Here is a 25501-nt window from a genome sequence, read left to right as displayed (position 1 = left end):
CCAGTATTGCTGCTGATAAACACTTCCCCAGAGATCACAGGAAGCTACACAGCCAGATGCAAGGGTACGTCTGACTTTACAGCAGGTGCATCCTGCTCTGACCATGCAGCAAACTCCACAGGAGGATCTCAAGTCACATTACCTGGGGCTTTGCCACTGAGTCCATCACAGGCCCCTCCCCATAGTTGCTAAGTTGTCCTGCCAGCAACTCCCAGAGAAAAGCCTACTATCTTCATCTGTAGGAATAAGAGACGGCCATTACACCTGCAAGCTGCTCTACCCGTGGGGCACTCCTCAGTCTACAGAGCACTCTCATACCCATTACCTCATTTGATTTTTACGAAGAACTGAGAGCCAACCTGAGAAAGGACTATTCTGTGCGCTAGATAAGGAAGTTTACGTGAGGCCCAGAGAGGTTGAGGACTTAAGTTTAGGTCTTTTAACTCTAATTCTGATTCTTTCTCTGTGGTACCATTAATGTCTTATCGTTTTATTATAAAATTCTATTCATGACCAAGCCAGAGGGCCAGTATTTAAATCACTTTCAAATATAAAGGCACTCATCAGCTCACTTCTGCCCTTCAATAAACAGTTCAGAGGGAGAAACCATTTGTGAAACCAAAATGGCATTTACATTGTGGTTTGTGCTGTATCTGGTTTCTAGAAGCCAGGTCTTTAGTATCTTTCTGTCCCTTGTCCACTTTCACCTTCTACCTGGATTTTTATTTGAGTCAGTACAACTGAGGAAAGGATGATACAAGCAAATGCTCACATGAGTCCCGCTTGCTCTCCCAGTTTCTGTGTGTGTGTGTGTGTGTGTGTGTGTGTGTGTGTGTGTGTGAGAGAGGGGGTGGGGGGAGAGAGAGAGAGAGAGAGAGAGAGAGACAGCAAGCAACCTCAGAATGTCAAAGGGTTGTGTAAGTCTGTGTATCACAGGAACTCCTTCCCTACAGGTTAAAATCCTCAACAAGTCCCCATTGTTCAGAGTGGTTCAGAAACCTGCAGTGTTAGCACCATGTGAGAGCTTATTAGAAATGCATAATTTCAGGTCCCCACCCCAGACTTACTGTATCAGAAACTATATTATAATAAGAGCCCCAGAGGTCCGCATGTAAAGGTCAAGGAACACTGATGTGGAGAACATGACCCAGATCACTGACTCCCTGGGTGAAGTCCTGGCTTATCCTGGCTATCTAAAACAACACTCACCAGTCCACACGTTCCCACACTTCCCCTCTCACCTTGGCTCCTGCGATGATCTCTTCCTCTGGTGTTCCCCTAAACCAAATCCTTCCTATTCTTTGAAATCTGGCTCAAAATCTGCCTCTTCCAAGAAGCCAAGCCTGATCTTCCCACCAGGGAAGGATCTTTCCTCTTTCTGAATCCCAGTACTGCAGGCCACGCGCTTTCTATCTGGGATTATAATTTTTATGAGCATAATTTACGTTCCTCTCTAAATTATGTGCTCTTCAAGGTCAAGATCTGGTCTGATTCATTTCTATATCTCCCAGAGCCACACAATACTTTGCAAAGTTTCTACCACAAACTGATTCCTCAAGACATTTGTCTTTAATGTTTCTTTCTGTCTGTAATTGAGGTGTTCAGTGTGATTAAGAATTTCACATTATCATTCTTGTTATTTAGACAACCATTACCACATATGATTAGGATCTAGAAGTGGAAGTGTTTACCTAAAATCACTGTCATCAAGCATTTACACAGACTCTCCCTCCCTGCCGAAATGCACATATATTTCATTTGTTCTTTACTATTTATTTTATTTGTTCTTTACTATTAGAAGAGCAGTTGGCCAGAATTTACTGAGGTAGAGGGGAAATGACCTCTCTACACCTGATGTTCCAATTTCAGACTGATTTAGAGTCTTACCAAGAAAGGAGAAAGAACTTGATCCTATTACAGAACGGAACATAGTACTCAGATCCCAAAGTCTCTATCAGGACCGCATTTGGGACAAACAAAGGTCCCCTGGCCCTCATTCAGTCACTTAATGGAGAAGACTCCAAAGACAGAATGCCACTGGTGTTCTTCCAATTATAGAGTCATCTGATTAGAATTACAGTAAATGCATAGCTCAGTTTGCATTGTCCTGAGGTGAACTGGGAAACAGGCCGCTATGGTTGGAGCATCTGAGGGTACTGAACTCTGCAAGTCCACTGCCTTGTCACAGTGGGGTACTCATGTGAGAGCTACTCTGGAGAAGGGACAGACACAAGATAGGACACCCCGTTTATGGGGACCCCTTGGAGTTCTGAAGGCCAGAGCTAGATACATAATTTCACTGTTTGAAAGAAAAACGGGGCACATACTCCTGACATTAAGCCAACCTGGACCTTTGTGAAAAATGGTTTGCCTTTGGGATAATCTTAGACTTAATTGTTCCAGTTTATTTCTAGCCTGTTAGCCCTGAGCCTTGAGAGGTGGTCTACAAGGCACAAGCTTTCTGAATCGTAATGTTGTATTTTGGTCCATGGCTAAGTGAGTTTTCTTGTTTTGTCCCCATTGTAGAAGACAAGGCAGGAATCCCATAGAAGAATCACAAAGCTCTCCATCCCCTTTAACCTATCCCACTTACAGTGCGAGGGTTAGGAATCATCAGAGTATCAGACCAAACCTGTCTGTTATTTTGTTTCTAATTTAACTACCAGACTGTTAAGCATTACTGCCCCAAACCCAGGCGGGGGGTGGGCACCACACTTTGAAGCCACCAAGTCAGAGTGCTATTGGATGAAACTCTGCTCTACTGGACCATGAAATGAGTTTTCAAAGGGACAGAGAATGGCAGACGTACAAGCCGTGACTAAAATGGTCTCACCAGAGTGGCAACACTCCTAATGGAGCAAAAAGAAGCACCGTCATGTGATGGGACTCTGCCCAAGCCCTTAGGAGAGCCAGGTCAAATCACAGCCCAGAGAACCTGCAGGTTAGCTTTGGAACCTCTGTTTCCTCACCCACAAAACTGGATTCATATGTGTGTCATGAAAGACTTGGGTGATGACATATTACTCTTTATTTTTAAGGTGGCAGTTGAGTTTAAGTTTAACTCGCTGGCTGGGCGATTTTCTGTGTCTCTCTCTCTCCAGGCCTACCCATCTCCCAGGGTGATCATCCTCAGCCAAAGAAAATGATAGGAGTTGCGGGTTGCCATGACTCAAGTTTGGAGAATGAAGTCTACTTTCTTATTTTCAAAATGTCTTTTCGAGAGGAGAGTTGAGAAGCCTCCCCAATATTCAACTTTTCTAGAGCATTAAAGCTTTGCCAATTTCCTTTCCTGATTGATCTTCACGAACCTCAGGAATCAAAGATGCATCAAAATCCAGGAATACGCAGCAACCAAATCACAGGATATACGCATGTGTACACATGCATGTACATATGGCTGTAAGTATATTTTTAAAAAACTTACCACATGCAACAAGAAAACTTTTAATTGTCAGGGAAATTTATGTTTTGTTAGGAGCTGGGAAGGAGAGCACTGAGTAGTGGGGGTGAAGGTGAAAGCCTTGATTGCTGCTTGTTTGGAGAAAACCAATCTGCCCATCCCGACCCTGGCAATTCTGATCATGCTATCCATCACTCTCCATTTGGCCTACCCTGATTGATCACCACACTGCCCATTTTAGAAATCAAACTTTATTTGGCATCAGTTCAGAGTCACTGGGCCCTCATCAACAGCAAGTCTTGAAATCATGTAGAAGCCATCCATGAAATGCTGGTTCTGAATGTGTTGTGAAGAAAACTTACCTGCAACTTGGGATTAGGTGACAGGACAACAGCAAGAGAGAGAGAGGGAGGGCCCTTCCAGACCACAAGCCTAGGCAAAGGGTATTCCAAAGCCAGGTTCAATACTACCCAGGGCCTTCCTGTGAGGGTTTCAAGTCTTCCAGATGCAGCATGTCAGGCCTCAAAGACCCAGAAATCTGGGACCAACCACCTTGTCTTGGAGATGAGGAAATTGGGCCTCAGCTTGGGGAAGGCACTGTGCCCAAGGTCACACACACAACCAATATGTCACAGAACCAAGGCTAGAGGTCAAAATGCCCTGTGACATTATGGGGACTGTTCTGTCCTTGAAGCTCTCCGAGATGGGGACTTATTATACAGTATAGACACATTTTCTATTTTACCTGAGAAAGTCAGAGTCTAAGCATTCTTAGCCTTTTGTTCAACAAACCAGAGACCTCTGCCAGGGCATCAGCTCATAGAAAGTTCAGTGCCATGGAAATCCGGATTTTACTTCCAATTCAGACATGAACCCTTGTGTCAGATGTGTTTTGGCTCCAGATTGAAGCCCCTTTGTAGCTCAGGACCAGAAAGGGGGCTAGAAATAAGGGAAATGAAGGCGGCTCTCTCTTTTCCGGGGCACCCCAAGGAGCATACTGTGTAGTCAGTCCCCTGCCATCTATTTCAGAGCCCGCCTCTTCATTTAGAGATAGGTAGATATGGGAATGGAAACCCACAGCTGTCTACTAGAGGCTGACAATGCTAAATCCTGGGCTGTGTGTGCATGTTTAATGAACACTCCAAAGCTCTTTTTGGACTTTTTTTTACATCAGTTCCAAACTGTTAGTTCTTGAGAGAATGTCTATAGATGACTTGTATTTTGCCACTTCTCGTTAGTATCAGTCTTCTGACAGGTGCATAGGGGTGTGTTCTCCCACATCACAGATGAAGATGTTGAGACACAAAGATCTTAGTCACAGAGCAAACCCACAAGTGGAAGCCACTGAAAGATCCACGTCCAAGCTGAGCTGCTGTTTCCCAGGATGTGCACAAGGGTGTGGGTCCAAGAACACCGACCAGGTTCCATCAGCTTCCAGACCACCCTGCACTATTATTTTGCTAAAATGTTTGTTATAACATCTTTCTTCTCTTTATTAATGACTTCCTTCCAGGGCAATACTCCATGCTCCCTGTGTCTCCACCACGCTCTCAATACACACACACACACACACACACACACACACACACACACACACACATCTAATGACTTCTATTCATTTTTTTTTCAGATTCAGCTTAAGTGATATTTCTTCAATGAGGCCCTTCTTGACCACCCCTCCAAATACAGGTCTCCCTATTCTATGGTCATTCACACCATCTTCCTTTCATTTTTACCACTCTTCAAATATCCACTGGACTATGACCAACGGACCTGAGTCTCTAACCTTGATGTCAGGAACTGTCCTACATTTTACTCTCCATTGTACCCTAACATTCTTAGCCCAGCATCTGGTACTAAAGAAGCAACCCAATGTATGCCAACCCATGCTACTCTCCCTTCCTACCTCCTGTTTCGTGTACCTGCTCCCACAGCGTGCTTCCAGTCACTACAGTCCTGGCTTCCCTTCCCTGGATTCAGGCTTCAATGTCAACCTACAAGTACCTGTGAGAACTCTTCCTTGAACTCTTGATAGAATATGAAACACTCACTCCCCTCTTTTATCCCTGCCTCCTGACATGAGTGTTACAGGGCGCCAGGGCTGGGGTCCTGAGGTTCCTATCTCCACAGCCCCTGTGCGGGCTCTGCTCAGAAGTGGTACTCACATAATAGTGACTGAACAAATGATAGATCAATGGTTTCCAACATGAGACGTTGAGTTCTTGAGAGAAGATCATCCCTATTAACCCTTCTTGCACCATATTTTGCAAGTAGTAGGCACTCACCAGTGAGGTTACTTTAATGCCATCTTCACCCAAATACAATACAGAGAGCAGAGCAATGTACAGAAATGGAATAATTCAGATAAATCTTCTATGTGACCTTGGAGAAATGGTTTAAGCTCATGAGTGTCATGTTCATCAGATGATAATGTTGCTCCCAGTTGTGCTGGAGAATGGATGTCAACGCATCTGGCATTTGCTTGGCACCTTGGATCTGCTGCCACCCCACCTTCTTCCTGGGAGTCACTGAGACTGATCAGACCCTCTCCTCCGCCTGTCTCCTGGGAAGAAACAGTGGTATAAGGATTGGAACCCAGGGTCTGAGACCCTTTTTCTTGTCCCCACCTCTCCCCTTAAGCCCCAGTGGCTCCTGCTCAAACCCTCCATGTCCTGATGGAGGGGAAGGTGATAGGAACAAGCTCAAAGGATGACTCAGCTCCAGTGACTAAAGCGAGGAGGTGGTGGTGGTAGGAAGGGCATGGGGGCTGGAGAGGAAATAAGTGAACTCTCTGTTTGACGAAGGCTGACTCTAAGATAAAGGGTTTTAGCTCTGCTGAGGTCCTGACTCTGACACGGAGCAGACAAGCAGGGGCCTGGGTGCCTTCCCAGGGTGTCCCCCAGTTCACCTCTTGGCAAAATCGCTGCTGCCCCAGAGGAACCTTCCAGAGCAAATGTTAGGCATCTTTCTGCCCTATGAGACCTTCAGCCCCATTGCTAAGGCATATTTGAATACCACTCTTGATGAACTGTTTTTTAGGTAGTGTTCCAATCTCACTGAAATCAATCTGCATGGGTTCTAATCCTGATGGCTACCTGACTTCCAACCTTGGTGTCTCCTCTGGGCTCCAGAGGATTTCCTCCATCCATACCACCACTTTCAAATCCCCAAGCAATAAACAAAAAACATGTTGAAAACTGTACCTGTAATACAGTCCACTTTCCAAACTATCTGCAGAACGATAAGTTTAAGCCTTATTTCAAATCTTGTTAGTACCCTGCTTACCACTCTTCAGTGCTCTTCCAGTTCCTACAAGAAATAGTCCAGACTCCTGAGTCTGGCATATAAAGCCCTTCATGATCCAGCACCGCCTTCTGGCTTTGCCTGCTGAGCCCTCCCTAAAAACTCCTTTGTACAGAGACACGCCTTAGATTCCCTGAGTCTTGTATCACACTATGCTCTTCGCACCTCTGGGTCTTTGAACATGCTGTTGGCAAGCACTTCTGTGCCTTTGGCAAAAGGTTTCTCTTGCCAGATTTGGCTCAAATGTCATCTCTGATGTGTGGCCCTCTTAGACACCCAGAGGAGTTGGTAGCTCCTTCTGTGGGCTGTCTCAAAACACACTCACTTATATTAAGCACCTGTTAGCATTGTGGCTTCTTGTTTTTACATGTCTCTCTCCACTAGACTGGGAAATCCTCAAAGGTGAGTCCTTCCACAAAATGCCTACTCAACAAATGTTTTTTGAACAAACAAACTATCAAAGGTAGGCATGAAGTAATAAATAAAACCACTGTTGTCCTGTGATCCTCAGTGTTTCCATCTATAAAATAGGTATCTGAATCAGATAACTTACAATTCTCTCAGCCTCAGATTTCATACTGCATGATGATGCTATACAGCTCACACCCTTGGCCCACTCAGTAGTAGGAGATTTTGCTGAGTTATTTTTCCCAAGGAAGGAGTGGGATTGTGGGTCCACCCACACGGCAAAATGGCTGGTCTCAGTAGCTCTGGCTGAAGTCACAGAACTGCTCAAAGACAATGCTCCACATAGGGACCCAGAAACCCACAACCAAATTTCACAGGCCAGGACTCTGGCCATGACCTTGGCACACTCGTGGGTCTTGTCCACCCACATGGGTGCTTGTTCGTGAGCACTGACACAGGCATTGTCACAGTCCTCAGGCAAGCACAGAAGGTGACGCATCTGTGCAAAGGAACCGCCCACAGGGTCTCACCTCCTCCAGGTCGCCGTCCCCATGGTCCCCACACCTCCAGTACCACCTACAGACTCACATACCCACAGGGAGTTGGGTTGTCTGTCTGCAAATCTGGGGTTTTGCGCATTGGACCAGAACATCTTTCAGCAGGCGGATACAGGTGTACCTGCATCCTGATGGCTGTCCTCCGACCTTTATCATCACCTTACCTCTCAGTAAACAGCTTCTGCCGGCATGCTGGCATGAGCAGATCTGCATTCACCTTCCAGCTCTCTCTGGGCATGTTATTTTATCTCCCAGAGCCTCAGCTTTCTCATCTATAAAATGGGACTAGTAGCCCTGCTTAGCCTCCTTGAATCAGTATTACCAAGATGCAATGAACTAATGATGCATGGGAAGGTGCCTCATAAACACAGACTCAGTGCATGCATTTAAGTCTCAGAAGTAGTAATATTGGTAGACACTAAGTTCTGCCCCTAAGGAAACTCTCCTTTTCAAATATAAGGGGACTCTTCAAATCTAGACATTTACTGAGTGTATACTCCATGCAGACCCAACACTAGGGATTGCCACCAGCCTTAACTATAACTTTTCCAAGGCTGAATTTGATAGTGTTTTAGCTTAATACTTATATGTATGAAGTCATAGGTTTGTTTTGAGGTTTTAATATTTAAGCATGTTCATGCATTTCACATCTATGGGAGTAGAAACAGCATTTTCTTATGTATAGGTGTGTGTGTGTGTGTGTGTGTGTGTGTGTGTGTGTGTGTGCGTGTGTTTGAGAGAAAAGAATACTTTCCCAGGAGTTAGGAATTAACTGTTAAGAAAAACAGCATGGGTTCTGGTTCAAATCCTGACTACGACTTACCAGCTTCTTGACCCAAGACGAGTTTTGAATTCACTGAAGCCACAATTTCTCCATATTCAACATGGAAATAAGGAAAACTCTCTGAATCTGCGGTGCCAATTAAGTAAATTAAATTTAAAAAATCATGCACACAAAATACTGAACTGCGTCTAGAACGGAGAGGGCTCAATGAATGTCGCTATCCCGAAATGCCTGCATTTCACTCAGATGCATTGTGACCTGGGGCAAGTCACTCCGGACCCTGCATGTATTTCCTCATCTATAGAAGGAGAGGGACGAATGTGATAATTCCATGGATTCCTTCCAGCCTCGGGATGCCAGGGTCCTATATCAAATATCTAGCCTCCGCAAGCACACAGGTTTAAATAATGAGCACGGGCAAGGGGGAGCCCCTGCAGCCTGATGTTTGCTCCATTTCCAAAGCGTTTCCTTTTTCTCAGCGTGCCGTTTGCTGGCTCTCATATTTTCAATACAGAGCCCATTGATGGCTAGGAAAAGGAATGCCCAGCGCAGCTGCGGGTCCACTTGAGCCCTCCCAGCGAGCACCCTCAAGCCCACTCTCTGTGAGCCCTGTGTTTGCGGGCCTGTTGTTGCAGCCTTGTCTGGAATCCTCAACACCTGCAGCCAGCTTCCTGGGCATCTCCCCTCCCCTCCTTCACCCCCACCCTTGGCTTCCATTTGCATCTGAAATGCAGCTGCTGGGGCCCTGTGGAGGGGCAGTGGACAGGACATCTCCTTGTCTCCTCTCCCTCCCTTGAGTCAAACCGAATCTGAAGCGCCTCTGTGATAGGGTTTTTGTTGCCTCGTCATTATGTTTAAATGAGCCTCATCTGCAGGAGCATTTTTTTTTAAATAAAATAAAATAAAACCACCACAAAAGACTAAAGCAGATGACATCTGTTCTTTCGATGAAAGCTTTTCTCTTTTTTTTTTTTTGTCCTGAATTAGACTTAAAAAAGAAGAAAAGAAAAATTGAAAGGGGATGGGCCTCATTTGTACTGTTTCTCCATAAAAACAAAACACATGAAATTAGTCTGCGTGGGGGGCAAAGGGGTGCTGAGTGGATAAGAGGACGAGGAGAGACGGGGGCGGGGGGGTGGGGGACGAAGGAAGCCCTTGCCACCTGCCAAGTCTTGGCCATCAACGCCACAACAGGAATATGCTGACACCATTAGCTTAAGTGCCACTTGTTTTGAAAGGTGTTCAAATTTATGTTCTCTGTGCTCATTCCATGGGCAAAATATGGAACTCTTTAGCCTTTTTCCCATCCTTCTCCAGAAGTTTTTGTTTATCAGATACCACAGATGGGTCTGGTGCAGGTCGTACCTGGAATATAATTTGGGAAACAGTGATCTACGCACTGATAACCCCCCAATTTTTATCTCCATCTTAGCTCTTGTCTACCAACTAAACCTTCCAACTCAGCTCACACACTCAACTTCACCCCTTCTTTGTCAACACCTGCGTCTTGCTCACTGACCCCTATTCAGCCCTGAATCCCTGGGTTCCTTGAGGCCTTCTTCCTTCAGGGCCCCACATCCAACCCATGGCCCGGTCTGTCAATGCCGCCCCAAAACATTTCTGATCCCTTCTCTTCTCTCCCCTCTATGGCACTGAGTCCAGGCCACCTTCATCTCTTGCTTAACAAGTGTCAAAACACGTCCCACCCAGCATCCAACCTTACCAATTATGATCTCTCTTCAGGCTAAACACTTTACGATTCCTGGACAGGGTTTAAATCCCTCAGCTTGGCTTCCCAGCAAGCTCAAGAGCTAGCCCCTGCCTACTTCTCTGACTAGTCCCTGCCTACTGCCCTCGATCCTAACACAACCAAACTTCCTCCAGTCGGTGACCTTGCTTTATGCTCCCTCACCTAGGGCCTCTACCCATGCTGGTTTTTCTACCTGGATCACCCTCTGACTCTGCATGTAAGTTTCCTCTATGCATACTTCCAGTCTCAAATTAAGTAGCCGCTCGCCCAGGAAGCCTTCCCTGATCACACCTGCCCACTGCCCCACTCCAACCACCAAACCAGCTTAGGTGCTCCTACTCTGTGTTGCTGGCTGTGTGTGCTGATGCTCTCAGAGCATTTGCTCAATTTAGTGTTATTACCTATTCAATATTCCGTCTTCCCTGCTGAAAAGTCAGCAGCTACAGATTGGGTATCTCTCTTATTTGTTCAAACATTAACTGATAAACCTCAATGCTCTTGCAGCATTGCTGAAAAGACCACTTTCTACAAAAGGCAAAGTTTTATGTAAGTATTTGTAATGGGATTCTCCTGCTGGGAATTTAGGTGTATTTCAAAATAGTACCATAAACCCAGACTAGAAAGGTTATGTATAACTTCAATTTCACTTCCAGGCCCCAGTCCTGTACAACCAAACTTTGATGCAAGTTCCAAAGGTAAGACTCTTTTGGGCAAAATTAACCTGCTAAAGGAGCCCCTTTCCTCCCTCTTGAAGTCCCTGAGACCTTTTCCTTTGGAAGTTTTTCTTTCATCTTCCTCATAGTCCCTGATGCTTGGAAGTCTCCCTCCACAGCAGGAAACATCAAGGACTATGGGAAAGCAGGACACGGAAGGGAGCCAACTAGCCATGACCGTTGACCAAGTGCCAGACACTCTTCTTTGCCTCCCCTGCTCTCTCCTAGCAGCTTGGTGATGTACCACTGTCTTCCTCCATCCACCGATACGAAAACTATGGCACAGAAGGTAAAGTGACTGACTGTGGTCACAGTACTGTAAATGGCAGGGCTGGCATGTGAACTCGTATCCACTGACTCAAACCAGGCAACTCTTTGATTCCAGGCTGGTGCCTTTCAAGGAATAGAAATCCCAGAAGAAGAGTCCGGCTCAGAACTGGAAGTTCTCTCCCAGCCTGAGAACCTTAGCAGAACCCCACAGAGCAGATGTGGGAAAGAACAAAGGCAGCAGAGCCAAAAACTTGTTCTACTGGAAGGCACACCAAATTGGAGAGAACAGGCTAGAAGCCAGGAGGCCCTCTCACCTGTTTCAGATGTTGCCAGCCTGGTCACATCTCCCAGGCTGGCACTATACTGTTCAAGGCAGATCCTTCATCTTGTCTAAGTATGTCTTCACATCCCTCATCCACTTAGCTTCTTGGGTGTTAGAGATCCTACTGTTGAGACAACTAAGAAAGGAAAAAAAAAAAGCAAACAAACAAACAAACAAACAAAACCACCCTGATTGAGAACTCAACCATTTTTCCTTAGGATAACAGAATAGGCCTAAGATTCTAGTTTGATAGTAGGATTTGCCAGTAGTTGGGTTGTGTCTTGTTCCCCTTCCAGTCATCTTACATTCTTTCTAGGATTTTCTCCCTTAGGAAGTGGAAATGAAGCATGTTTGCAAAATCAGACAGTGGGGTGGTTCTATTAAAGAGTGCTTTGTTCACTAGACTGCTAGTTATGAATGAGTGGGGGAGATTGAATTTGCTTACCATTAAAACTCCTCCGCATACTGGAATTTTAGAGGCTGAAAACTAGTACATACACAGAGCCGAGATGGAAAATCCTATGTGAGGTCAATGCTCCTCAGTGATTCATCATCTAAACACAGCACACTTTCCCACTTGACAAGCAGGTGGACCAACTGTAATGATACGCTCTTCCCATCCTGGGCTAAAAGAATCTCAAGGATTCTGGAGTGACCAAAGTTGGATAGGGAGAAGTGAAAGTGGTAGATGAAAAATCAGCGGGCATTTACTGAGCATTGAGTATCAGACATATGTGATACATACTATTACATACGTGATTTAGTTTAGTCTTAAATGCCCCTTGAGATTGCTATTTTTAGCCACTATTTCATAGATAAATCAAAGTTCAGAGATATTCACTGGCTTTCTTTCTGGAAGACATAAATCTTTTCATTTTCACCTTCTCTCAGGCATCGGTATCCACCCTGGAAGAAATGTTTAGACCAAAAAGAAATCAGAGCCATGGATTTGGTGGGTACACACCTGGAAAAACTCTAGGCTCTGGCGTCTTAGGACTGGGAGGAATAGAGCAAAGGGGAGACTGGACAGAAAGTAGGGCTGGACCTGGACCCTACTGAGGGAGGGGGCGGGAAACAGAGGCATTTTGCACAAAGTATCTTCCACAACATCTTTGAGCATCTTTTTTAAAGTCTCCATGATTATTTAAACAAGAAATTCCTAAATAAAGGGGGACTGGTGAGGAAGGAGCCTTGAACTGTTGACATATGTGTTCCCTATGATTTATCCAGCTGGTGCACAGCAGAGACAGTGACTGGAGAGGCTAACGGAAAGGAGATGCAGCAAACGCATCTCTGCCCTCGGCTGGCATGGGACAAACAGGGACTGTGTTTAGTCCCTTACTACATGAGCCAGTAAACTTTGAACAGAGAGAGAAAAAAAAAAAAAACCCTGCCTCACATTCCTTCCATGTCCAACCAATATCCTAACATCTCAAAGTTCTGTGTAAAACAAATATCAAAATAAATTCCATAACTAGCTGTAGAATAAAGATGCCTATTTCCATTTTGAGGCTAAGGAATTTTAAGTATTATGAAAGTTAAGCGGTTGCCCATTCTTTTTCTCAATAGATCTTAATTAAGTTCCTACTCTGTGCCCAGAACTGGATACAATGGCAAACCAAGCAGACGTAGAGCTTATAGAGTTGTGATTAGTCAATCATGAAATAAAAATTAAGTATAGAAATAAATATGCAATTACAAATTATGATACATTCATGAAAGGGAAAGCATAGGGATGTGTAAAGAAATGTAATAGAAAGAATGGCATAGTTCACATTGGTGGGTCAAGGAAGTCTTGTCTGTGGAGGTGACCGTCATGCTGTGAGTCAAGAGAGGAGCGGAGCTGGAAGACAGAGCAGAAACAGCCCTTGCAGAGGTCCTGAGGCTCGAAACCAAGTGGCCAGTGCATCAAGTGGGGAAGGAGAAGGTCGGAGGGCAAGAAAGGGGCATATTATATAGGTCTTCTAAGGCATGGCAAGCACTTTGAACTTACTAAGCACAATTGGAAGCCATTAAAAAGTTTTAAACAAGAAAAGATGTGACCTGATTAGCATAAAAAATATCCCACTAATCATGGAAAATAGATCAGATGAGGATGGAAACTATGGCTGATGTCCCTGTCAGAGTGGATGAATCAAGCCCAGGAAAACGTTAAGTCCTAGTCCTTGATTCAAACGATGAAAGTTTGCTTTAAGAAACCATTATGTGTGATGTTCAATCTTAAAAACGTGTATCATTTTATAAAACAGAATCATACTTTTTCAAACTACTTATCAACTAAAATGATCTAAAGTAGCAGGGGGTCGCGTCAGGGCAGTGCAATGTTTAGCCGGTTTGCCTGGACACTTTTTCTACTTTCCATGTTTTCCAAGAACAATGGTTGTGGACGGTAGTCATAATTGAAAAACACATATATAGGTCATTTGCATCTGATTCTCCTACCCAGCCTCAACTTCATTACACAGCAGCGGCAACAAATGTCAGTGGCAGGAAGTACCCAACAAGAAGAATTAACCACAACTTTTTTTCATCCAGACTTACACACACACTGTCACACACACATACAGTGGGTTTGAAGTGGGGTGAGGGGCGGTAGCCAGCCTTCTCACATTTTCAACCAATAGGATCTCATGTCAGCCATCAAAACAACAGCCTTTCAGTCAGTTGACCTTTCATGATGGAGGGTTTTGTGGGGAGGGGAGAGAGAGAAAGGAAAGAGAAAACTTAGGCTTTGCCTCATTTGTCGCTCTAACAGTTGAACACTGAATCAGTCTTAGGTTACTTACAGACACATTAATTTGATTAAGATACAACCGTGGGTCATTCAGGCATATAAAGTACTCTTGCTTAATTGTGAAATTAACAATGAAATAGGATAAATCATTACCAAAATAACTAGAGGTTATTCTGGGACTTGCGGGGTGCCTCCCCTCCCCCACTCAATTCATTTGCTTCATCTAATGTTGTTTTTGACACTTAGAAGGGAAAATCCGTGCTAAGACAACAGGGGCACACCAGCATGAAGCTCTCAAGGTATTAGTTAAGGAAGGTAACACTTACTCAAAACAGGAACCGATGGTAGACCCATCTCCCAAAGGGTTCCAAGAGTCCCTCCAAAGTTTTTATAACCATCTCAAATGCACGGGCGCTGCAGGAAGTTATTTGCAGCCTCAAGAAATCCACTTTGAAATCTGAAGGCTGAGATCCTAGTTTCCATTTTTACTACATTATTCCCTACCTGCCACCTTGTTTCCCTCTAGGAGCAGGCTGATTTTCAGGCTCTGAGAAACTTCTGATTGAATATCTACCAAATATCCACTGTGTTTCAGGCACTGTGATGAAAACGTAAAATCAAAGACTCATTCGTGGATCTGAACAAGTTTTCCCCCTAGCTGGTCGCTGGGTTCTGTCCGTCCTGTGTCTCCATGAGACGCACCTGGCTACGGCTTGCAGCCCACTGACGTGCTCTCGTAGAGGCCTGTGAAGCACTGTGGGACCTAGAAAAGGAAATTAATCAGAGAACATGTGGCCTCACACAGAATTACGAGGAGTTGGTCACTCAGAGAAGGCGAGGGGAGGGCACTCCCAGCAGAGAGGACAGGGTTAAGGCAGGGAACCTGGGGTGCACATTAATACGGTCATTACTGCGGGGTAGTGAAGCAACAGCCAGGTATTTTTCCCATCTGGGGAGAAAGCACTAGTGGCTAAACATATATTCCAAATCTGGAGTAGTAAGGAGAATCAAGCCCCGATCCCATGCAATACAGAAAAAAGAATTCTGGATTGCAATTCAGGGGGCCCACTGTTCCTGCATCTAACACACTATGTGACCTTGAGCTTGGTATGCCACCTGTCTGTGCCGGGGTTTGGCATCTGCAAAATGGGAACAGAGATCTTTTTCACAGGGTCATTTGAAGGGTTAAGAGGAAAATATATGTGAAGGGTTAACAGGAAAATATATGTGAAGGGTTAACAGGAAAATATATGTGAAGGGTTAACTTCAGAGCATCAAATCCATTTTTTTTAAAGTTTATTCATTTTGAGAGAGAAAGAGGGAAGGGTAGAGAGAGAGAGACTGAGACAGAGACAGAGAATTCCAAGCAAGCTCCATGCTGTTAGCACAGAGCCCAACTCCGGGCGTGATCTCATGAACTGTGAGATCATGACCTGAGCCAAAACCAAAAGTCAGACACTTAACTGACTGGGCCACCCAAGTGCCCCTCAAATCCTTTTTGACAAGAGTGTAAATCATGGCAGACTGAAGAAGTTACGAATATTATTTCCAGTGGGCACTGCCATGACACATTCAGAGACCAAAAAGCCAACCATGGCTGAAATGTAGGGAGCATGGCTAAGGCTAGCTTGGATAGACTTGTGCAAGTGTGTGGATTTTGTATTTCATTCAATTTAGGACCATGGGTTTATCCATTATTGTATTCACTTAAGAGGTAAATAAAATGGGCTCTTAAGAACATTCCAAGTGAAAACTAGAACCAATCATCTAAACTAATTATTCTGTACCCTTGCAAATGACCCAATCACTATACCAACAGGTTGACTATCTGAGGATTTCTGAAAGCCGCTCACTGGTCAGATGAAACATAGGTAGGATTTGATTTAGAGAATGAGAGTTTGAAATAGCCTCCAAGTTCCCTTTCAGTCCTAATGCTTCTTAACTCTTCCATACATGGTGCTCAGCCAGACCCAGGTACATATACTATTTCTGAGTCCCGGGATGCCAGAGTCTGGGTAATCCCACGTGTGGCTCAAAGAGGCTGGTGTTTATGTTATGGCTCTGAACGCAGACCATACACTCCTTAGAGACTTCGTGAGATAATGCAGGGACATTTCTAGAAGAACTTTCAGCTGGAACCCCAAGCAATTTGGAGCAAACCAAAGAGTGAGTGATGCAAACTTGTCACCCCGTGGACGCAAAGATTGAGTAGTGTGTGACACCTAAGGTTACAAAATGATGGAAAAAAAAGAAAATTCTGAAGCCGTTGACTCCCTTCCTGCACTTTCCTCGTGAGGGGCCGAAAACATTTTATAGACATGGATATCTATTTTTATCATCGGCAAGTTACTTGATCCTGTAGAACTGCAAAGCTTCCCCTTCCCTCATTTTTTGAAACCTGCCATGCCTGTGATGCTCATTGCTTAGAGACAGAGCGGGGGCAGCCTTGACATTTGTTCCGTTCATCCCAGACCACAACTCCATATTTCCGTGCTCCTGCTGTTACATGGAAGAGACAGAGTTGAAGACACAGCTCTGCTGTGTGTCCTTGAGCGGATTAATTTACATTTCTGGCTCTGGATCTCTTTTCATCATTATCCTCAGGAGGTAGAAATGACCTCTAATACCCCTTCCATTTTGGATTCTTCACAAAACTAGGACTCTTCTGATGGTGCTCTATTGGCGGGGCCAAGAGCCACGAAGAAGCTCAAAGCCAGCACCTTTACTTCCTCATTTCTGAAATGAGGGTAATAACAGCTACTGTGCACGGTAGCCGAAAAGATTAGCTATAATATATGCAAAGCTGCTAGCACAGTGCCTGGCACCCTGCAGGTGCCCCATAAATGGAGGTTTTTAAGTCAAAACCTAAAGACTCCCAGGATAAGCCTCTCCCAGTCTGACTTCTGTCTCCGCGGTCCTGGGCATCTTGGTGGCTTAAGCAATGGCCCCTGACTTACTGATAGCCACTGGGTGCCCCAGGTTCAAACATCAGAACAATGTCTTAGGCTCTTCTGTTCCATCCAGAGGTGACACAGAGAGCCTGCTAAGTTTTCTGCTTCCTTCGGCTGGAACCTTGCGGCTGTGAGGGCAAGCCAGGTCCAAGTGTCTGTGAAACAGAGGCTTTTCCAAAGGCCAGCCATTCTCTCCACCGTGCGGGAGCCTGTGAGCTTCCATCCCTTGCCATTGAGGGAGGAGGAAGTGCAGGAAACAGGAGACTGAAGCAGGGGGCAGGATGTCCTCCTGTGTCTGCTTTGCCAAGTTGCCCGGATCCCAGGGTGCTCAGCACTTGAGCAGTGTTAAGTCTTCGCCACAACGGCACTGTCATTGTAGGCACGGTGCAGGCTTGAAGCTTAGAAATATGGCTCACTTGCTCCGACTCCCCACCCCCGGCAGAACCTGAAAAAAATCAGAAAATTCCACTTGCTTTTTCCTATTTAATGAGGTCGAACATTCTTAAGGAATGAAAAGCACAGCTCCAGCCTCGCTTTTAATTAGCTTCAGGAGCCCTTGTTTCAAACTAGCCTCATTCCCAAAGCTATTCTCTCTCTGCTCTGAATGAGATGGAAATTCAATTGCATCCGCCTTGTCAAGTCATAATAAGATGCTACCCCCACTCAAGGTCACATGGGGAAAGACACTCGGTAGCCAGACAGATGCTGCACTTTTTGACCCCAGCAGGACACCAGAACCTGAAAAGGACACTTAACAGAAACCCTAGTTTAGACCAAACTTGGTGTTGTTTACATAGCCCCATAATGTGAACATGAGCCAGTCTTCCACTTGCCCGGAGGAAAGAAAAACAAACCATGGACCTGAGAGCCAAACAGACCCAGGATCAAATCCTACCTTCTCTTCCAGGTGCCTGTGCCAGTTAACTAAGCGCTCACAGCTTCTGCCTCCTTCACTGTGACAGACACTGCTGCCTGCCTGTGGGAGGACCAGAGGGACCAAATGAAACACTGTGAGGGAAGCACAATGCCCCAGGGGTCCTCAGTGCCCAAACACTGCCCTTCCTCCTCCTCATCTGTAGGACAGGGTTAATGGCTTCCACTTTGCCGGGTTGAAGTAATGACCCAAAGGAAGTATATGTAGATGAGGGTAGGAGCCTGGGTTTTGTATTCAGAAGTCAGAGGTCACATATGAGCCCTGCCCCCTTCTGCCCGTGCCACCTCAGGCAAGTCCCAGAGCCTCACAGTTTCCTTTTATTGCAACTTGGGATACCAGGATCTCCGGCACAGGATCACTGGAAGGACTAAATGAGATAGTGTGCAAACAGCCCCAGCTCGGTGCCTGGCACACAATGAGCGTGCCATAAATATTAGCCGCAGCCGCAGCCAAGAGTATGCTGTAAATTTTAAAATCCTCTGAGATGCCCATCTCAAATCCTTTCTGGAAGGAATGTGCCAATGTTACCAGTGCTTATGTAAATGTAAGTGGTTATTATTTATGTAGGAGAACATTACTGAGTATTATTCAGGAAGAGGGAGAGAACAATGTAGAGAAAGACAAAATTTATGACGGTCCTCAAAGGGGAAAGAGGAGAAAATAACATCTCACCCAGCACGGGAGGAGCAGCCCGTATATTAGCTTGGAGCTGCCTGTCTGCGCAAGGTCCATCAACAGCATCTTCTCTGAGGAAAGAAAAAAGGAAGAGGAGAGGAATGGAAAAGAAAGGAGAAGACAATCTCGTTCTGTTTCCTCTAAAATTAACCCTAAGGCTGTATTTATCCAGCAGAATGTTACTAAACACCCACCATAGGGGAGGTACTGCTGCACTGAGTCCTGCTCCGCCCTCAGGGAATTTGCAGTCTAATGAGAACCTTACAACAAGTACATAAATAACCAATTAAAGGTAGAAAGTGAAGTGTCATGAATCATTATCATCATCATTATTAGAAGCCGTTTGTGTGGAGTCCCCTGTAGTTGGTATACCGTCCTTTTTCCAACCTCCCCCCACCCTCCGAAAAGAATTTCGGACGATTCATGACATAAAAGAAGATGTACACTGAACCATAAACAAAACTCAATTGAGAAGTTTAGATTAAAGCCAAAAGAAAGGGCAAAGACTAATCTAATTGTTGGATTAGGCATCAGGTTCAGATTCAGCTCTGAGCTTCCCCGGAGTCAGGGCAAAATGGGAACCTCATTATTGTAATTTATTGTTTCTTCAATGCCGATGCTCTCTGAAGCCATATACAGAAAACTACCCAAGGCCTAATTCAATAATCTCGTACTTTCTACTCACCTGGCTCACGCAACAGGCACGTATGTCTGTGGATTCTTGAGACATTTGGCTAAGGCACTAATCATTAACACTGAAGACTATGATTTGGGGTCTGAAAGTCTATTTTTTGTTGTTGTTTCTCATTTCTGTTGAGACTGTTTCTCAGCTAGCAGCTACGCCAAATGCAAGCTGTTTCGCTTCGTATGTTTATAAGGGGAAAGATATATACTTTAAAACACCGAGCAATTTTTGTATCATTATGCTAGACCTGCTAATTTTATTTTCAACGAGATTTCACTATGCCAGAGGGCTTTGATCTGTCACAGGCCTCTCTTGGGTTAATTGCTGCTGTTCTCAAGTCATCCCCACTCAGACAGGTAGGTGGGAGTGGGGAGAATTAGCCAATTGTACAGAAAAATCAAAGACACTTGCTTGCAAAGGTATCTGCTTCTGAGAATTACCATGAATTTTGCATGCCACTGACTAAGAAAGGAAGGAAGGAAGTGACATCTCCAGGGCCCTGGGTTGGGCGGGCTGTGGTGAAGCAGGCCAGCTGTTATTCTTCTAGCTGGTTTCTGGCCTGTTGTGATGCCTTTTATTAACCTAGGAGAACCTGAACTTTAAAACCTGTCTTAAAACACCAGGTTTCTCCTTCTTTTCTAATGTAAGGCATAAAAGTCTTGTGAGTTTGATTAATGAGGATGAATTTTTTTTAAATAAGAAACAAAAATATGAGACAAGCAACGAAGAAGAGGAAGAGGTGCTCCACTAAGAGAAATAGAATTGCCAAAGACGTGGAAGGGGACAAAGATGGTTAGAAGGCACTGATGTCTGACCACCTCTCTGCTCGGGCCCTGCAGTGCCCCCGACAGGGGCTGCCGAGCGCTCAACCGCAGAGAGAGAGAACCGTGCTCAGGGAGAGGGCTGGACGGAGAGCCTGGTCACACGTGCCGGCCAATACCACACACATCTGTTTGATTTGGCACTGCTCACCGACCAGCTGCTGGCACAGAATCAGAAAGGGCAGGTGGGGCTTTGGGGAAGGGGCAGGAAGGGGAGAGAGGATTAGGCACAGTTGTTCCAAAAAGGAGAATGGCGGGTGGCTGGAAGGGGAGGTGGGGAGAAATGAAGCTGAGAGGGGGGCCCGGGAGCAGGCAGGGGAGGAAGCCCACAGCTGTGGTGGTGGGCACCTCCGATAATCGCCCTCTGCAGCAGGTGAAGTCCCTGAGTCAGAGTCCGCAGGCACTGGTGATGAGGCTTTAGCAGAAATTCGGGCACCGGGCCAGGTTTGGGCAAAGTGTCAGGAATGCTCTATCACTCTCCCCTTTGACCCATCTGCTCTCTCACTACTCGTGAGTCCTCCCAGACTTCCAAACTGGCTGCCATGTTGTGTCCCTCTTTTTCCTACAAGGTTAAACCTTTTGTTTCCTACCTCCAACGTTCTGTTTTGGGTTTTTTCTTTCTAAGCTCCCAAAGACTTACTTTCTCGAAGCTGTTAAGATCCTCCCAGCTATCCTGAGAGAACGCTGGAAAGAATAGGCCTTCCCACTTAACAGAGGCCCTAGGAAGTGTAAGCAATATTCCTAAAGTCACCTAGCTCAGCTGGTGGAAGAACAATTCCGGCGAATGCTGACTTTTCCACCTCAGCAACATTTGCCCGGCAAACATCTGCTCGGGTCCAAGGTTTTAACCATGTGCCAGGAGGTTGAGATGGTGAATGGTGAGTGTACCCACCAGGGAAGAGCTGTATTAGTATGTAGCCTCAGTGTGAAATCTCACACAAGCCTGAGTCCTTTGCCCACCATTTATTCAACGCGCGGTGCCAGAAACCACGCTGGCTCTCAAGTAGCTCACCATCTGGGCGATCCCTTTCTGAGTCTCCGACCAATGTCCATTACCTGAAGGGAAACCATTCCGGTAACTTCCGAGGCTTTGAAAATCTCACACATTCATCACCTTGGCATTTGAAACACTTCTTTCCTACTGTCAGCATCACATGTGACAAAAGAGAGGGACGTCACACCGCAGCTGGGATGGGTTACCGGGTCTGCTCACCAAAAAGCAGGGTCTGTTTACTTCTAGGACAATCTCAGCACCTGGAGGGCCTAAATAGCCTGAGATGGAATTACCAATATTCAGTTTAAAAGACATAAAAGGAAGACCATTTCATATAATTTGCCCTAATAATGCAGGCTCTGGCTCTGCAAAGTGTCCAAGGTTCAAATCCTCCCTTTGCCAATTGTTAGCAGAGTGCAATGAAATCCCGATGTAATGGCACAGAATTGGGCCAGAATTGCAAGAGTGAAGAGGGACGCTTGTCCCTTACAGACGGGACAGCATGCCTTCAGTCTCCCGTGGGTGTTCTTTATATAATACCCTGAGTTCCCCCGCTTGTGCCACTGCAGATTAACACACACATATTAGGGTCTAACTTCCCTACTCAGAAAGGGGACTTCAGAACATCAACTATCTACAGTGGATCCCAGCAAAGTTAAGTCTGATTCCTCAGTGACTATCACCATCCAGGCTTCCCTCTCAAACCTGCCCCACAGTAACTCCCTGGAGGCCTTTTAGGTTCTTCCGGAACTAGACCTTCTTGATCCTCCAAATGGAAGATGTCTTCCTCTGCTTTCCTTTAACACATTTCCCAGCCTTCCCTCTCTCTTTCTGGATCCTATCCCTTATCCCTCCAATCTCTGCACACTGTGTTGTCCTTCTCCCTCAATGGCTCACTCACCTGGACCTCTGTCCCCACAGGGACCACACAGCTCCCCGTCACCCAGCCTTCATGCTTTCCCCAGCACACAGCTCACAACAGCTTCTACACTGACTGTGAGTCATGTAGGGTCACAAGTAATATATTAATTAAATATGCATTTGCATTTTCAAATTCACTTCCATAGTCTGTATTACAGTTTTGAAGTTTGTGGACACTCTATTGATAAATAACGTGGATGTCCATAGTATCACACATAGGACCCTTTCTCTGGGCCCCAAATGCACAACTAGGACTGGCTGACTGACACCCTGACTGACTGATGGTCTAAGAGCCCCCCACCTACTGGTGTTCAGCTCTGCTCCAGGCTGAGGGCCGTTACTGTGACCCAGGCTCAAGTCTGTCCTTTCTGACCTCATGCCCTCGGTCCTGTGACTCATCCCTGATACTGAGTACCTGATTCCATATGCCACTGGCATCCTCATTGTCACAGAGCTGTCAAGCCTCCCATCAGCCACCAGCAGCCACACATCCTGTCGGATACATTTGGGAACAGGCCTGGCTCCCAGCCTTCCCGTGGCCTGATGATGGAGTGGAAACAGACTCTAGATTTGAATTCCCACTCCACCACTTCTTTGGGACCAGCCATTTGATCTCTCTGGACCTCAGTCTCCTCATCGGTGAAACAGGAATAAACAAAACCCAGGCAGAGATGCTGTGAGAACTCATGACAAGGCAGAGCGTTTAACTGACACTCACTCTGTGAACAGTAGCTGTTTTTCTCTGGATGATTATCTATTATAGCTGGCTCGGTGCTGACTGCCACCTGGCCCTGTCACCTCCTGCCTGCCCTCATATGCCGCTGGCACTGCCCACACCCACACCTCCCTCGCAGCCTCGTCTAGTCGAATTCTTCCTGCCCCTCTGAGTGAGGCCCGCTGTGTCTGTTCTGACTGCTGGCTGGGGGTGTGCTGGTCCTTGGCAACTCTTCCCACCTCCACACTCAGTGACCCTCATGTCAATAGCTTGAACTTGGCCATAGAGGTACTATTTATTTACACCACAGAAATCAGCAAACCCTACAACAGGACTCTTTCCCCTGGAGAATTTCTAGTGAAACATTTGCAAGTACACTAGCGTGGACTCTTCACTCTTTATATACCTTCTCCAGGCCTGATTGCCTGAGCTGAACACTCACGTGTTGTCCTTTAAGGGAAGACCTCAGAACTCTCCTTCTGTACACTGGCCTCTCCTTTCAGCAAAAATGTCGCTAAATCCATGCCAACGTCTACAGAGCAACTCTGGGCTTAGTCATGGAAACATGACACCAGGAAACAAAAAAATCTAACAAATATACATTAACCTCAGGATTGACCCCACCGCTAATAAGTTCTGCTCAGCACGGCCACAGCGTTTTCTTCCTGCTGGGCTCCCTCCTGCTAATGCAGACTCCAGGGGTCGAGGCCTTCACCTGAGCTCTCCTATGGAAATCTTCCAGGCCCTAAATGACCAAGCCCAAGCCCTTCATGCCACTCCTTGAATGCTTCTGGCTTGGAAACGCGGCTGTCCTGTAGCAAAGCGGGTGTGGCAGAAAAATGAATCCTTTACAGCTGAGAAAGGAAGCCCTACCTTTCTTTCTTGTTTTGAAGGCTCTAAACCGCATGTGTCTGCTAAGGTGTAAGCATTTTGAGGGTTCAAATCCTGTTTCGATTTTTGTGTCCCTTGGAGGACTGAGCAAGTGCCCTGCCCCTCGGCGGCATCAAGTTCAAAGCTGCTGTACCTAGGACCCCTTTTGAAGTTGGTGATGGTTCCTTAGTGCCGGGCCACATTTAGCTGTGTACGCTCTTGAAGAAGGACTTACTACGTGAACACACAGTCGGGCGGCAGGTGTGGTGGTGTAGCGGACATTGTTCTTTTAAGGAGGAAGTGTTTTCTTGTGGATTTCAAAAAGCAAATCATCATCTGCTGTCATGCAACCCTCTCTCTCTTAGTAACGGCCCTGAGTCTCCTTTTAGCAGTATTTTGTTCCTGCCTGCTCTTGAACCCACAGCCCAAATGGGAACACAGCCCATCCTTCTGCCCATTAAACCTTAAATCCTCTTTTCTCCTCACAGGATCCATAAATTCTACCCATTTTCCTCTCTTCACATTTCCAGGCTACCTACAGAATGCAAAATGCTTCTCCCTTCCCACTTCCTCCTCTATACCCACCCCTCCACTTGCTGGGTCTCTAGTAGGCACAGACATCGTGCGTTTGTATTGATGTCTCTGATGATGATCTTCACAGGGACACAAACGGAGGGTGAAATAGGTGGGGGAGGAATGAAAGTTCCAGAGTTCTCTCCTACATTCTCCTTACTCAGGTCTCTGGCCCAGACTAAAAAGTGAAATGTGAGCCCATCATTCTAATAACCCTTCTTTGCCTCTCTCTCTTCTCCCCTCTTGCCTCCTATGCCGTTGGATTACCACTAGTGTACTCCTAGTAATAGCAGACTTCATGACCTTACTGAGGCTTACAAATCACTTTTTGTCCTTTATTTGGTGAACATCAGACCCCTTTTGACCTAGGCTTTGATGTGGCTGCCACCATGTTAATGGGTCAGTGAGACAGTGTAGCCAAAGTGCCCAATAGATGCCTGGTCCAGCCCCCACTGTCTCTCTCCACCCACCTCTTTTGCCCCAGCCAAAGAAATATGGTGATTAGACACTGATTGTATGTGACCCTTAAAAAGAATCTGATTCAAGAGATTTTTTTTCAAGGAAAGCATTCTCAAATTATGTTTTAACTCTACATGATGAGAAAAATCCACATATACTTTTATTTTCCACCCTGCTGGCAACAGCTTCTTGGCTGAGGACCAGATCCCTCTTTTTGTTTTCACATAGGAAAGTCAGGGTGCTTCAGATTGGATGTCCACATCTCTCTTGCTGTACTTCCAAAAATCAATGTTTGAGCCAAACCTGGATCAAGATGCCATTATTCCTCTACTGGCTTTTTATTTCTTCTTTTATCTTTCCACGTTTGCTTTCATGCCTTCCTCCCAGATGATCTAACTCACACATACTCTGAACCACAGAAGGCAAAAAAGAAAACTCTATTAATTTATCTTCCTACTTTCTGGTCCAGATTACCTCAGAAGTATTTAGTTCTTCAGATACAGAATACTTACTCTCTAGTTGGAATAACACAGAATTTATTCTAAACTATTTATCATTTTAAACTTTTCACTAACTCTCACTGGCCTTTGTAAGCACCTGGCTTTTCTCTCCACCTAAGTCAAATACCTCCAGTGCCTTCAGTACAGTGACATCAGATTGCA

General features: G+C 45.7%; 3 long non-coding RNA genes across 3 annotated transcripts; 1 reads left to right on the top strand and 2 right to left on the bottom strand.

Moving 5' to 3' along the window:
- Positions 1–2117: 2117 nt before the first annotated feature.
- On the top strand, positions 2118–5443 carry LOC115292713. The gene is made up of 3 exons (XR_003909103.1): positions 2118–2200; positions 3102–3399; positions 5031–5443. It is a non-coding gene; the product is annotated as an uncharacterized LOC115292713 (long non-coding RNA).
- A 238-nt stretch (positions 5444–5681) lies between these two features.
- LOC115291901 lies at positions 5682–11617 on the bottom strand. The gene is made up of 2 exons (XR_003908721.1): positions 11500–11617; positions 5682–5963 (listed from the first exon to the last, which is right to left on the bottom strand). It is a non-coding gene; the product is annotated as an uncharacterized LOC115291901 (long non-coding RNA).
- A 4047-nt stretch (positions 11618–15664) lies between these two features.
- On the bottom strand, positions 15665–18859 carry LOC115291898. The gene is made up of 3 exons (XR_003908716.1): positions 18799–18859; positions 18088–18168; positions 15665–17637 (listed from the first exon to the last, which is right to left on the bottom strand). It is a non-coding gene; the product is annotated as an uncharacterized LOC115291898 (long non-coding RNA).
- Between the last annotated feature and the right edge of the window lie 6642 nt (positions 18860–25501).

This window comes from Suricata suricatta, chromosome 5, assembly GCF_006229205.1.
Source record: "Suricata suricatta isolate VVHF042 chromosome 5, meerkat_22Aug2017_6uvM2_HiC, whole genome shotgun sequence".
In the NCBI taxonomy this organism is placed as follows: domain Eukaryota; kingdom Metazoa; phylum Chordata; class Mammalia; order Carnivora; family Herpestidae; genus Suricata; species Suricata suricatta.
This window is presented reverse-complemented; position numbering and strand designations above follow the sequence as displayed.